The sequence below is a fragment of the Chanodichthys erythropterus genome, chromosome 13 (assembly GCF_024489055.1).
Source record: "Chanodichthys erythropterus isolate Z2021 chromosome 13, ASM2448905v1, whole genome shotgun sequence".
Lineage (NCBI taxonomy): Eukaryota > Metazoa > Chordata > Actinopteri > Cypriniformes > Xenocyprididae > Chanodichthys > Chanodichthys erythropterus.
In genome coordinates this window covers 49,071,108-49,085,843 of record NC_090233.1, presented here as the reverse complement: position 1 = coordinate 49,085,843, position 14,736 = coordinate 49,071,108, and positions in this window count along the sequence as shown.

Here is a 14,736-nt window from a genome sequence, read left to right as displayed (position 1 = left end):
AGCATTTGTTTAGAGTGATGCATACTGTGAAAGCATAGTTCTTGTGAAGAACTAAAAAAGGGTCATAAACATCATATAATTTTTTTTTTAATCTAAAAAATGTATAAAAATTGTTTTTTATGGAAAGCAATATTCTTCAAAATTTAAAGACAGAAAAAAAGTCATATGAGCTTGAAATATAAGGAGGGCGAGAAAAAAAAGGATTTTTAAAGAACAGTTGTTTTAAAGGTCCAAAAAGGTCAAAAACATCACATAATTTTTTAATTTTCATATGAGCTTGGAACAATAAGAGGTTAAGATTTTTTTTTTTTTTTTTTAAACATTTTTTAGTTATTCCTTTACATCTCTCTGTTTTTTTCTTAAGGAAATCTATACCTCAAAATTGTATCAAAACACTGGCCCTTTAAATGAGCTAAAAGCACAAAATGTGATTTTTTTTTTGTGAGTTTGTTTTGTGTATATATGTGCATTTGGCTGCATTTGGTGGAAAGTCCTCCTCAGCATTAATTACCGCATATGACAAGCAACTTGACAGGCGTGTAGAGCTCATTATCCGAGCTCACTGGAAACTTTGCAATTTACGAGTGAGGCAGACCAACCATGGGCCAAATTAATCTTTGCTCTCTCTCCTTCCAGTGCAAAAAAACTTTTCTAATATTCTCATTAATAGGCTTGTGCTCTGTACCTCATTATGTGTCAAACATAAACCAAGGATCCGACGCTAACAAAGAGTGCTGGGATTCACAAGGAGCATGTTCATATAAGCCCGTCTTTCAGCTTTATATGAGGATGTTCTCAACAAGGTCTTTTAATCATTACCCATGTTTCTCCTGAAGGAGGATCATTAGGAGCTACAGTGCTTCATGAAGAAAATAGAATGAGTTGTGAAAACATTTGGTTGTGTGAAATTGTTGAGACTTGAGATAAAAATTTGATTTAAGTGCTTGCTTTATATTCCATCAGCATATTCTTAGTGTATGTGTAAATTGCATCTGCGAAATTAAATATTCAGCATTAAAATCTCAAAAAAGTAAATACAGAAAAATACTTTTTATAACCTCTCACAATGAAAACATATTTTTGTAGTTGATACTTTAAGTTTAAATCAATAGATTTTAATCAATTAATCTAAGGCATAAAAGCAAGCATCAGTATCACTCATTTTTGGGCCAGAGTCCCTTTAAGACAAGTCATTTCACCAGGCGGCCATCTTTGAAACACCTCTCGGGCATGCAAGTGAAGCTCCTTCTCTTTGAATGGGGAAACATCAAATTCTCCAAAATTGTTCACCAAGCTTACGATTAAATTTCATACAAACCCGATTCCAAAAAAGTTGGGACACTGTACAAACTGTGAATAAAAAAGGAATGCAACAAATTACAAATCTCATAAACTTATATTTTATTCACAATATAATATAGATAACATATCAATTGTTGAAAGTGAGAAATTTTGAAATGTCATGCCAAATATTGGCTCATTTTAGTTAAATGTGCATAAGGAACAGCTGGAGGACCAATTTGCAACTTATTAGGTCAATTGGCAACATGATTGGGTATAAAAAGAGCCTCTCAGAGTGGCAGTGTCTCTCAGAAGTCAAGATGGGTAGAGGATCACCGATTCCCCCAATGCTGCGGCGAACAATAGTGGAGAAATATCAGAAAGGAGTTTCTCAGAGAAAAATTACAAAGAGTTTGAAGTTATCATCATCTACAGTGCATAATATCATCCAAAGATTCAGAGAATCTGGAACAATCTCTGTGCGTAAGGGTCAAGGCCAGAAAACCATACTGGATGCCGTGATCTTCGGGCCCTTAGACGGCACTGCATCACATACAGGAATGCTACTGTAATGGAAATCACAACATGGGCTCAGGAATACTTCCAGAAAACATTGTCGGTGAACACAATCCACCGTGCCATTCGCCGTTGCCGGCTAAAACTCTATGGGCCCTATTTTAACGATCTAAACGCAAAGTGTAAAGCGCACGGCGCAGGTGCACTCAGGGCGTGTCCAAATCCACGTTTGCTATTTTAACGACGGAAAAACGGTCCGTGCGCCGGGGCGAATTTTTGAAATGGGTTGTCCCTATTCTCTTAATGAGTAATGGGTGTAGCGTTCAATAAACCAATCAGAGTGTCATCTCCCATTCCCTTTAAGAGCGAGATACGCTCGCGCCATGGCGGATTGCTATTTACATGGCGGAATTTGTTGGCGGAAAAGCTGAACGCTTTTCTAGCGAAGAAACCGATCTGCTCGTGCGCAAAGTTAAACGTTTAGTTAGAAGGTAAACGAGGTTAAATTTTTATATTTATGTAGCCTATACACAATAATATTCTTTTACACTGTAATCCTTTTGTTTTTAATATTTGGCATGTTTGTGTGATGCGCATCCCTGTGTGTAATAAGCAAAGTCGACGCGCCCAGAGGCGCAGTTTCTACCAACGCGCTCTAACAAAAAAATATTGCGCCATTGACTTTAGACTTTAGACCAGGTTTGAGTTGGTCTATGGCGCAGTCTATTTTCAGCTCCTTAAAATAGCAATGCGCCGGCAATGCGCCTGAACACACCTCTTTTTTAGAACAGCACGCCCATGGGCGCACTAACTGGCGCAAATGCATTTACTAATGTAAGGACGTGGCGCTGAACGGGAAAACGCGAACGGCGCCGGACGCAAACTAGCAAACACACTTGCGCTGCACCTTGCGTCGCATTGCGCAAGGTGTATTATAGGGCCCTATAGGTCAAAAAAGAAGCCATAGCTAAACATGATCCAGAAGCGCAGGTGTTTTCTCTGGGCCAAGGCTCATTTAAAATGGACTGTGGTAAAGTGGAAAACTGTTCTGTGGTCAGACGAATCAAAATTTGAAATTCTTTTTGGAAAACTGGGACCATGTCATCCGGACTAAAGAGGACAAGGACAACCCAAGTTGTTATCAGCGCTCAGTTCAGAAGCCTGCATCTCTGATGGTATGGGGCTGCATGAGTGCGTGTGGCATGGGCAGCTTACACATCTGGAAAGGCACCATCAATGCTGAAAGGTATATCCAAGTTCTAGAACAATTATGCTCCCATCCAGACGTCGTCTCTTTCAGGGAAGACCTTGCATTTTCCAACATGACAATGCCAGACCACACACTGCATCAATTACAACATCATGGCTGCGTAGAAGAAGGATCCGGGTACTGAAATGGCCAGCCTGCAGTCCAGATCTTTCACCCATAGAAAACATTTGGTGCATCATAAAGAGGAAGATGCGACAAAGAAGACCGAAGACAGTTGAGCAACTAGAAGCCTGTATTAGACAAGAATGGGACAACATTCCTATTCCTAAACTTGAGCAACTTGTCTCCTCAGTCCCCAGACGTTTGCAGACTGTTATAAAAGTAAGAGGGGACGCCACACAGTGGTAAACATGGCCTTGTCCCAACTTTTTTGAGATGTATTGATGCCATGAAATTTAAAATCAACTTATTTTCCCTTAAAATGATACATTTTCTCAGTTTAAACATTTGATATGTAATCTATGTTGTATTCTGAATAAAATATTGAAATTTGAAACTTCCACATCATTGCATTCTGTTTTTATCCACAATTTGTACAGTGTCCCAACTTTTTTGGAATCGGGTTTGTAGATGAAGTCATCAATTAAATCTGACAACATCTACTGTCTCATAAATTTTGTTTCTAAATGCTCGAATCATGACAAAATCTGCAATTTTCAGGCTGGACCAAGCTAATGTGCATGCGCACTCCTAAGCGCATTATATAGTAAGCTATATGGGTTTTTTAAATGAATATAATTCGTATATACTTATATAATAATTAATAATCATTAACTGACAGTTTGTGGAGACCCGATTTTGAGGGAGGATCCAATTTGTCATGACACAGGAGCTTCTAAGGGCAGCTGCAGTGATTCGATGACTTTACCAATTTGCGATTGGCTTTTTTATTTAGAAGGCGGGACTTAATCCACCATCTTGCGTGTTGCACTTTCTACCGTTCATAGTAATACAAGTGCACCGTCTTTCTGTCTTTGTTTGGGCTTAGAGATCAAAACATTAAGAATAACTTTAAGAATTAAACATTGGCACATATTTTGTCCCGCGATGGATATAATGATGATGCCTCAAACTGTGTTAAGGTGTGCTATTACTTTTCTAAATAATACCATTTTAAATATCTGAAAAATCCCATATTACAGACCATAAAATGAGGGTTTTTTAGAAGATCAAATAAAACCACAACATTAGAAACAAGAAATTGAGATCACAGATACATATGTTATGGATGGTTGCTAGGGCATTGCTACGCAGTTGCTAGGGTGATCCAGATTGTCGCTTATTAACTCCACAAGCCAATGGGATTTTTTTGCATGCTATACTATCAGGGAAAATAATAATCAATCACTAAGTAAAGTAACAGCACAACTCTTTTTATTAATCCACAAATGCGCTTAATCCATGTTCAGTCATATGCATCATTATAATTGGAAATTTATTGCATTGCTCAATAAACCCACATGCATGTAGATCTAGTAACTAAATCAGTTCATGGATTTAAATAGCACTTGATTTCTCACATAGCCTATATAAATCCATTTGAACAATTTACTTGTGCATATGATGGCATGAAGGAAAAAGGGCAGACAAATTCTCATATTCAAGGAACTTTCCATATAAAACATCTGCAAACGAATGGAAATGAAGATGTGGTAATCAGCATAACGAAAAGACTTTTGTGAAGCGTAATAATCCTCTCGTTTTGGAGCGCACATGTCCTCCACACTGAATTAACACGCTGTCAGAATGCAAGAGACACCAGCTAATGTAGGTCAGAAGCTTTACAGTGGAATAACTTACATACATTTTGACACAAAGTCTGGATATTGTCCTAGAGAGAGAAACCCATGTGATACACTCTGAAGCAGGGTTAATATAGATAACTAAAATTAAAATAAACTAAAAAAATAATAATAACACAAAAAAATTTTTACTTGAAATAAAATAAATGTTATTATGCTTTTTTCACATGTGTAAAGTTGCTGTTTGAGCATGAAAAAAGTCTGCAAAGTTACAAAGCACAAAGTTCCTCCAGTGGGATTTTTTCTCTATAGAATACTATAGACTTTTACGCCCTTCCCTCGCTAACTTCCCTTACTTTGCACAAGTGCCCAATACTGGAGGAACCCTTGCAGTGTATTTAAATGCCCTTGATCACTTGGAATCTGCAATGGAGCTGATTTATTATTTACAGTTTTTTTCCTTATGAATTTGTTTCACGCACCATTCTATAGGCCTGTATGTATGCTTGGGTAGTTTGAGAAAATGATAACAATACAATAAACTATAACTATTTAAAGGTGCCCTAGAATCAAAAATTGAATTTACCTTGGCATAGTTGAATAACAAGAGTTCAGTACATGGAAAAGACATACATTGAGGGAGCGCGTGATTTAAAGGGGACGCGCGCTGAATCGGTGCATAGTTAATGATGCCCCAAAATAGGCAGTTAAAAAATTAATTTAAAAAAAATCTGTTTATTTTGAGCTGAAACTTCACAGACACATTCAGGGGACAGCTTAGACTTTTATTACATCTTGTAAAAACTGGTTCTAGGGCACCTTTAAAAAACAGTCAGCTTAAGGTAGCTACAGTATTAAATGCGGTTAAATGTCAAAAAAACTTCCCCCTGCAGGGATTCACCCGAGCGGAAGTGCTTAGGAAGTTCACAAGTGAATGTATAAAAGTGGAGTTAAACGCAGCCATGGTAAGAGACATGACATCATGCTCAAAGCGGTTGACCAGTCACAACACACTCGTCCAGCTGACCAATCAGATCACATTGAACTTTTCAGAAGGAGGGGCTTCATAGAGGCAGGAACTAAACAGGGGTGCGTTTCCCAAAGCCAACAATGCCAACAAAACTTGGTAACGAAAGAACTTGTGACCATAGTTGGCTAACAACGCAGACCAGAGCATTACTGACAGAACTGCAAAAATGTCAAAACATTCAATGAAAGTTGTGACGAGCAGGGCGGGCGAGAGCCGTGAGGGAACGGCGTGAGGCCGGTGACGCGAGTGATAACGAGCGTCACCTGCGAGGCGTGCTGGCCTCGAGTCTCTCACGGAGGAGCTCCGGAGGCATAAAAGGAGGAGCGAAATCAGTGAAGGACGAGAGAGGACCAGGCCTGGACTTTATTTTATGTTTTATTATGTTTGTGTGGCCGGCAGACGTCCGCGAGGGTCTGCCGGCATTACTTTCGTTTTGTTCTATGTTTCTTTTGAATTAAAATTTACGTTGAATGTTCGCCGGTTCCCGCCTCCTTCTTCCCATTTACGAACCGTGTTACAAAAGTCTTTTCTAGTAGAGCCCAAAAACAAAGTCAAGAAAAAGGGCATAATCTCCTTTAACTAAAGACAATTATATAAAAAGCAAAGGTTATAAAAAAGAGGTGTTTCCTCCGAGAAGGCAAGGGAGGCCATGCCTTATCAAAAAAACAGGATGAGAAAATAATCCATATTACAAAATGTGACATTAAGTCACTTGTTTTTTCTAAAGGAAAACTGTCCAACAGTAACACCCACAGGTAAAGTTACAGTGGGAGTCCCTGTCTTTTGTGCCTCCTCTCAGCATGCTGTGGGTTTTGTGGGGGGTAATTGAGTGAATGAATGGGGGAAAGTGACGTGAAAGGAGGCAATGCCTCCATCGCACTATGATTGGATGTCATTGGTTATGATTGGTTTGTGCGATAAATCCCGCCTCTTGCTTACGTGTGCGTTCCGCGCATCAGTCTGAATGAACAAAATGATGGCGTTAATGGGAAGACTAATTAAAAAGTATGTTACTTAAAGTTACTTGCAGTTAGTAGAATGTGGAGCACTGAAATAACGTGTAAAATTATTAAAACTAACTCAATTTTAAATGAAAACAGAAAATAAAAAGTAACATTAAAAAAAAAACTATATTATCACAATGACACTAAAACAACACTATACTCTAATGCACTTCAGTATTACACTTCAACATAATTCAATAGTAATTTGAACTATTTCTACATCTTTTGAAGAAATTGAGTTGTTGTCCATGCAAAAATCACATTTACTAACCAAGGCAAAAAAAAAAAAAAAAAAGATTACTTACTTAGAAAAAATTACAACAGTAATACTGCTTATAATTTAAAATATAGCTTAATCAATAAGCTTTGATAGCTAAAAAGTTCTTTGTGTCGTCAAAATCTCCACCTGTAGGCCTGGATATTGCTTCCATAGAGTTATTAAGGTTCATTTCCACAGAAGTGCTGCACATCATATTTTACCCTGTAACCTGACAGGCCCTGGACGTTTTGAAATACACTGGCCCACACAATATCTAATGCATATGAATTTGCGCTCGGGGGTAAGCAGGGTTGGAACAGACAGAGAATGGTCATGATAAAAGGTCAAGCACTTCAAACCATTTATATGCATGTTGACAGACAGACAGAGCATCCAAACTCATACACCAGATCAGCTGGAGAAAATTACTTGGCACTCGGAAAAAAAGCATTCAGCCTGCGGCCAGGAGATCACACCCTCCACATAAGAATCAGCCTATAGGTGTATTCAGAGAGATATATACTTTATTGATAAAGAATGATATCTTTGTGGAAAAAGACTGTGCTACTGTGCTCTATGCTAGTGCCAGTGAAGTGTGAGGCAGTATTTGGTTAGACAGCCATAACCCAACCCTCCCGTTCCTCACAGATTATCATTTATTTTCAGTTTGGACTGTCATTTTGTCTGGTTGATGGCTCACCGTGCTCAGTCTCAGGTGCAGGTTGTTGAAATAGCACTCGCAATTGAATGTGTGATGTCAGATTTTATCACTCCGTGACTAATAGTCACATTTAAATGGTGGTGGTACATTCAGAGGTGGTGCATGATGGAATGACAAATGTTAATATTTCTCTATAAAGCATCCATTGCATGCAAATACTGTTTACATATCACCATATATGCATTATATTTTGTCTTTTTTATATGCAATATATATTGCATTAAGCAACATAAAAGTGTATGCTTGTGCATTCAGAATATAGTCTTACTGAAAGATGAGCTCAGTGGATCATATATTCACAACCAGCTATAGACTTCTCTCCCTATCTGTCTCTCTTTCTGGATTGTAAAGACCATATAAGGATAGATAACTGTATATGTATAGTACTTACACAACAGAGCACTAGAATAACTTGTCATTAGTAATTTGGTGACCTTTTCATAAATGCTTGCATGAAAAAGTCAAATGTGGGTGAATGAAGCTGTACAATACCTTCTCAACCTCTGGCAAAACAACAGATCGGCCTCAGAGTGTATCTACCATTATTATACAGTGTATAATAGTATATAAGTATTTAGTTCTGTCAAAGGATTAATCGTCATTAATCACATCCAAAAAAAAGTTTGTGTTTAAAATATATTTGTGTACTGTGTATTTTTATTTATTAAAATATTTATTATGTATATATAAATACACGCACATGCATGTATATATTCAAAATATATTATATTTAAAATATTTACATTTATATAGAAATAATATATAAATATAAAATATATGTATTTATTAAATATATATGTATGCATGTATGTCATACATATATATATATATATATATATATATATATATATATATATATAGTAGTTTTATTTACAAATTGAAAAAAAAAATGAAAAACCTATACCACAATCTATTAAAAATTTTTAAAAAAATCCATTAACATATTTATTGACAAATCACTTTAGACTTACTGATATAATATTATAATTAAATTTTATTTGGAGTATTTCTTTATTGCACAATGCACATTTCTTAATTATGCCTAAAAGTGTTTTAATATCACTATTAATAAGGATAGAATGATCTTTGTATAATATCGGTCTTTAAATGTAAGATATTTAAAGTGTACCTGAAGTATACTTGCAATAGTTCCACTTTAACACAATCAAATAAATGTTCCAATTTAGCAGACTTTAAGTACCAGTTTAGTATACCAAATAAACAATTGCAGGGTATTTTTATTTAGCACATAAATATGTAAATGTATTTGTAGTATACTTAGCACAAGATAAAGGTTTTTCAAATACATTTTAGTTTTTCACTAGGGTGGTCATTGCTATCTCTGCCTCTTTAAGGAGTGGACAATAAGATAAACCTTTACTGTCATTCACAAAAAGAAGCCAAATCAGAGTTCAGCCGACACTGGCAATGGGATGCAGTGACCTCTGACCTCTCCGAGCCAGGCACTGGAGGTGTGATTGATAACCCCATTACAGAGAGAGAGAAACCTCCCACACAAAGTGTGCTTCACCATGATGCATGCAAGCAGATAGAGCAGCATTAAACTAGCTAACTTGCATTTAGTAAAACAGCAAACACTTAATGTTTATGATCGCTTTAGATGTGGTCACATGGTCACTGCATGTTACTATTGTAACACATTCTAGTTCACTAATTCATTCTAGCTTAACATTAATAATTACTCACCAATTACATGTTGTTCCAACCTTCACACACTTCTATTTCACAAAACAACATTCATAGTTAGTAGTAGACTTAGTAAAAAGCATTTTGAAAAGAAAATGAGTGAATATTTTCCAATAAATACAAGCAAATTGATACAGTGATTCATCCGATGTATGAAAAACATAGTTAATAGACATAACAGAGATATAAATATAATGAAACTTAAGAAAGAATGAAGCTTTTAGAACAAGCATAAACAAAAATATGTTGTTGGAACTGAAGCCTTAACAGTACTGTATGTGTCAGATAAACAAATAAGAAAACAACAAGTGCACCTACACAACCTACACACCAACTGGACAGTGAAAACACTATATATACACCGCAGCTTCTGTGCCAGTGTGATATGACTCGTCTTTACAAATGCTGTTCTTCAATAAAAGAAAAACATTAGACAGCAGGAGATTTGCACTACTGTTTGGAGTCGGTAAGATTTTATTTACTTATTTAAAATGTATACTTTTATTCAGCAAGGATGCATTAAAAGTAACAGTTAAGCCTTTTACAACATTTCTATTTTAAATAAATGCTGTATTTTTGATCAGCCTTGGTGAACAGAAGAATCTTACCAACATCAAACTTTTCAACGATAGCGTATCACAATAACTATTTCAGGCTAAACAAATACTTGTAGTACATCTTTGGAGAAATATGCACACATAATAGATTCATTAGTGGTGTTTGCAAATGCAGGTATCACTACTTCTCATTTTAAAGTTAATGATTTGAACAAACTCATAAGTCTAAGTATTAAACTTTGGCTTGCAACCCATTTATTGTACATTAAAGAAAGGAAGCAAGCCATTTGTAGAACCAAGAATGCCATGAATCTTAACAACTGAATAACAATTTGCTTAAAAAAACACTCAGAACACCTTATCAACCTCATAGTATCACCTTATAAGGTACACAGACACGCCACATGTGTTATTTATCCTCTAGTTTATTTACTAATTGGCCTTTTCTTCAAACAAGGGAAGAAAGTACAGTAGATAAACAGTGAATAGCCAGCCACTGTCAAGATGGCTGTCATTCCACATTTTGGATGTTTCTCTTATCTGACACACTCAGCTCAGTTCACAGACACATGAGTTGATTCAGCTGTGTTTAATAAGAAAGACATGTAAAATGTGTTGAACATCAGGACAGTGAGCTGCTGCACCTCACAGCTGTAGCAATGCCGCCCTCCTGTGGTCATACAGCAGCATCACAAGAGGAAAAGTCAGATGAAGAGAGGAGGAAATCAGAGCACTTTATGAGGGATTTTGAAAGAGTCTTAACTAAAGATGAGATTTAAGGTCAAGTTTAGTTTAAACCATCTTTACTTCAATACTTTCATATCTTTATAAGTAGCTAAGAACTCAGAATGAAAGTAGAGCAGAGGTTAAATACAGGTTATTTCCTGTTCCAACACTGTATGCAGAACATGTTGTTCTGTGGAACACAAAAGATGAAATTTTCTTTTTTTATATACAATAACAGTTCAGAGTGACGTGACCATTACTCACTATTCAAACAACGACCATTTAAGTGTTGTTATTGATAACTAAAACTAAAAATATTTACATTTGATTTCAGTAACTGAAATAAAGATAAAATAAAATAAAAATTTCAGATGAAAAACTGCCTTGCCTTGACAACTAATTTGAAAAAAGGTAGATACAAATAATATATAAATAAAGAAAATGGGCAAATAGGTACATAAATATAAAAACTAATAAAAAACTGACAAAAAACAAAACAAAAAAAACACTAAAACTTAAAGGTCCAATATGTAAAAATTCTGTCCGCTAGAGGTCGCTAGAGGCCTATTCAAAACAAAGGTGTAGCTTGATGACGGCAAGTTTGAGCGCGGAATCTTGGGACATGTGGGGCACGTTCAAGCTCAAACCGGTGCGCAACGTTTTGCTACGTTTTCTGGGTTGAACGACATGTTTCCTGGAAACGGTCTGCAACGGGTTTGAGATACGTTTTCTCTTGTTTGGTGGGTGTGTCAGAAATGTCAGCCCAATCAGTGGCAAGATGTATATAAACCGTGCGGTATGAAAGAGACAGCTCGCACAATGGGTGTTAATGTAACATAAAAATACTATACTTATATATTTTGCTATTGTATTGTGATGTGACACTTTAATAAACTTTTCAATAATCAGAGGAGAATAGTTGGTAAATATTACAATATCATATATATAGCACAACAACAGTGATCAGCAATATTTATAAGCCTAATACAAGCAATAAAAATAATATAGATCAACACAGTCACGGAGGTAAGAAGTGGATTATCCTTCACCTGAAATGTTTGTCTTTTCATCATGAAGTGCAAGTCAAATGTTGTATAACAATAATAGAAGTTTCCACAAATCCCTTCACTCGATTGGGATGTTCTCTTTTATTCTGGACGGCAAGGGCAGTGACTGTAAAATCGAGCGTATTTTGTAGTATTAAGCACGTATTTATACCGACTTCATCAGGCTCCGAAAATTATTCAAAAATAACACAAAGAATGGCCTTCTCAGTTGCCATAGTTGCAACTCTTGCGTCATCAGAACGGGGTGTTCAACGCGCCACCGTTTCCGTTTAAAAAACGTTTTGCAACGTTTTGTCGGGGCTGAACGCAGCCGTGGTCTCCACCTCAACGTCCGGTGGAAACAATCGGGATAGGACTCAGAAAGAAATCATGTTCATGGATGCGATTATTAATGTTACTGTAGTATGAAGCAGAGCAGGAGAGAGTGTTGTTGGAGCTGAACGAGGAGCTGGAGCGATTGATCAACACACGCCTCACGAGCAGCGGGACTTTTATTATGACACAGTCGCCGGCGCCGCTTCCGCTTTTCCGGTCATGAGTATGAGGTAACACAGCTCTGTTTATCATATTAGATACATTTGAGTGTGTTGAAAATTATGTTATAACATTACTCTGTGCGTTCACTCGGCGGCTGCTGTGAGACTCTGTTACACACTGCAGTAAGATAGATCCATTTTACAATATCATATTAAATGCTGGATGACTTGTGTTGATAAATGGCATGCAATTGATTTTAAAACGTATTGTATGATGGAGAAAATGCTGTATTACTGTTACTAAAAATGAAGCTGCATCTGATTATGCTATGTTAGCTACTTGACAAAATAGGGTTTTTCTCTGAGGCATGGTAAAGCATGGTACTCGCAAAAAATCAAGAAAATTACATTTAAACATTAAAACGAAACACGTTGAGCTATATAAAACAATTCTTTTTCTCACGATTTACAAATAGTTGGAAACATTTGGGATATTGTAAGTACTCAAGTGAACAAAATATATAACACTGGCCTAGTGGTTTTTGGATATTTTACTGCAAAAATATTACATATTGCAGCTTTAAACTAAAATTAAAAACTGAAAACAAAAATAAAAGCTAAATATTAATAAATGCTATAATAGTACATCTATAATACTAAAACAGCACTGGACGTTAGTCATTATTCAGAGAAGACTCCAAAGATCTGAAATCTCTCTCTCTCTTTCACACACACACACACACACACACACACACACACACACACACACACACACACACACACACACACACACACACACAAACACACGCTTGTTTCACTATTTAGTGAGGACATTTCATAGACCTCCATTGATTTTATATCAGGTCAATGATATTTTCTATGGCCTAACCCAACCTCAACCCCTAAACCTACCCATCACAGAAACATGTGCACATCTCTAGATTTAAATAAAAACATGTTTTGCCTTTTTTTAACTAGTAAAATGTCCTCACTAGTCGGTTGCACTCTGCATTTTTAGAATTTTCAAAAAACATCAATTAGTAGGATTTATTAGCTGTTTTCCTCAACCAAAGAACCAAAAAAGGATAAGGAATTTGGATATTGTCATCTTTGTGGGGACATTTCCCCATAGGTTTTACCTGAACCACACACACACACACACAGGTTTTTGTTTTTGTGACATTCCATAGGCGTAATGTTTTTTATACTGTACCTACACCAACCCTACCCCTAGACCTACCCATCACAGGAAACTGTTGTGTAACTTTCTCAAAATAACTCAAAATTATTCTGTATTATTTATAAGCCTTTTGAAAAATGGGGACATGGGATAATGTCCTCATAAGTGACCTATGTTATACCCATGTCATTATACAAATTTGTGTCCTGATATGTCACAAAAACATGCGCATGCACGCCCACACACACACACACACACACACACAAACACACACTCAAAGGTTTAATGCCCCATAAACATCCAGTAAAGAAAGCATACCTTCTGATCACTAATCACTTGAATTTATAACATTGATTTCTGGAAATCATATTTCCATTTATCTAACACCAGCCATCAGCACACACATCTGACATCTGACTTAATACAATTGTTTATAATTTAGGGGAGCTCTCCACTCTCACACTAACTGATGGCACTGCTAATGTAATTAAAGTGAGATTATCATGTCTGCATGGCACTCCAGATGGCACCCGTTCAAAATGGTTGCAGATCATTGGGCACTGCTGACAGGACATTTCTACATTCAGCTAACAAATACCAAACATGAGCTGGATGCGCAGGATAGGCCGTATATTCACCATCATATTTAGGATCACAAATATAGCCATGCATGCATGCAAATTATACATCTACAATCCTCTAATAATAAATTTTGATTAAACCCCATCCCAGTTTGTGATTAAAAATGAAATGGAGCAGCTTCACAATGTACATGTGTACTGCTAGTAAAACTTTGGGCTCTGTTTACCTTGTAATCCTTTATAAGAATGAACTGTGGCCTTCATTACACAAATCCCATTAGTTCTCTATGAGATCTGGGGCATCAAGAGCTTTCAGTGTTCGTACAATACTGAGAAAAACACACTCTGTCAACGAGATTTTATCTGACATCCACGATCATGGTGCATCTTTCACACTCAAACACAGCTGAATATTTTATCACAGTGTTTTTATCTGTCCATTGCAGATGTTTGATAAAGAGCAAAAAAAATTACCTATTGAACATAAGGAGTATTTACCATGGTTAACCAAGTTTACCATTGTGCATCATTGAAATATCATCTGAAAGCTTTAACACTCAAGATCTGATATATGAAAACTGTTATGGTTACAGCAAGTGTTTGTGGTAACACATTACAA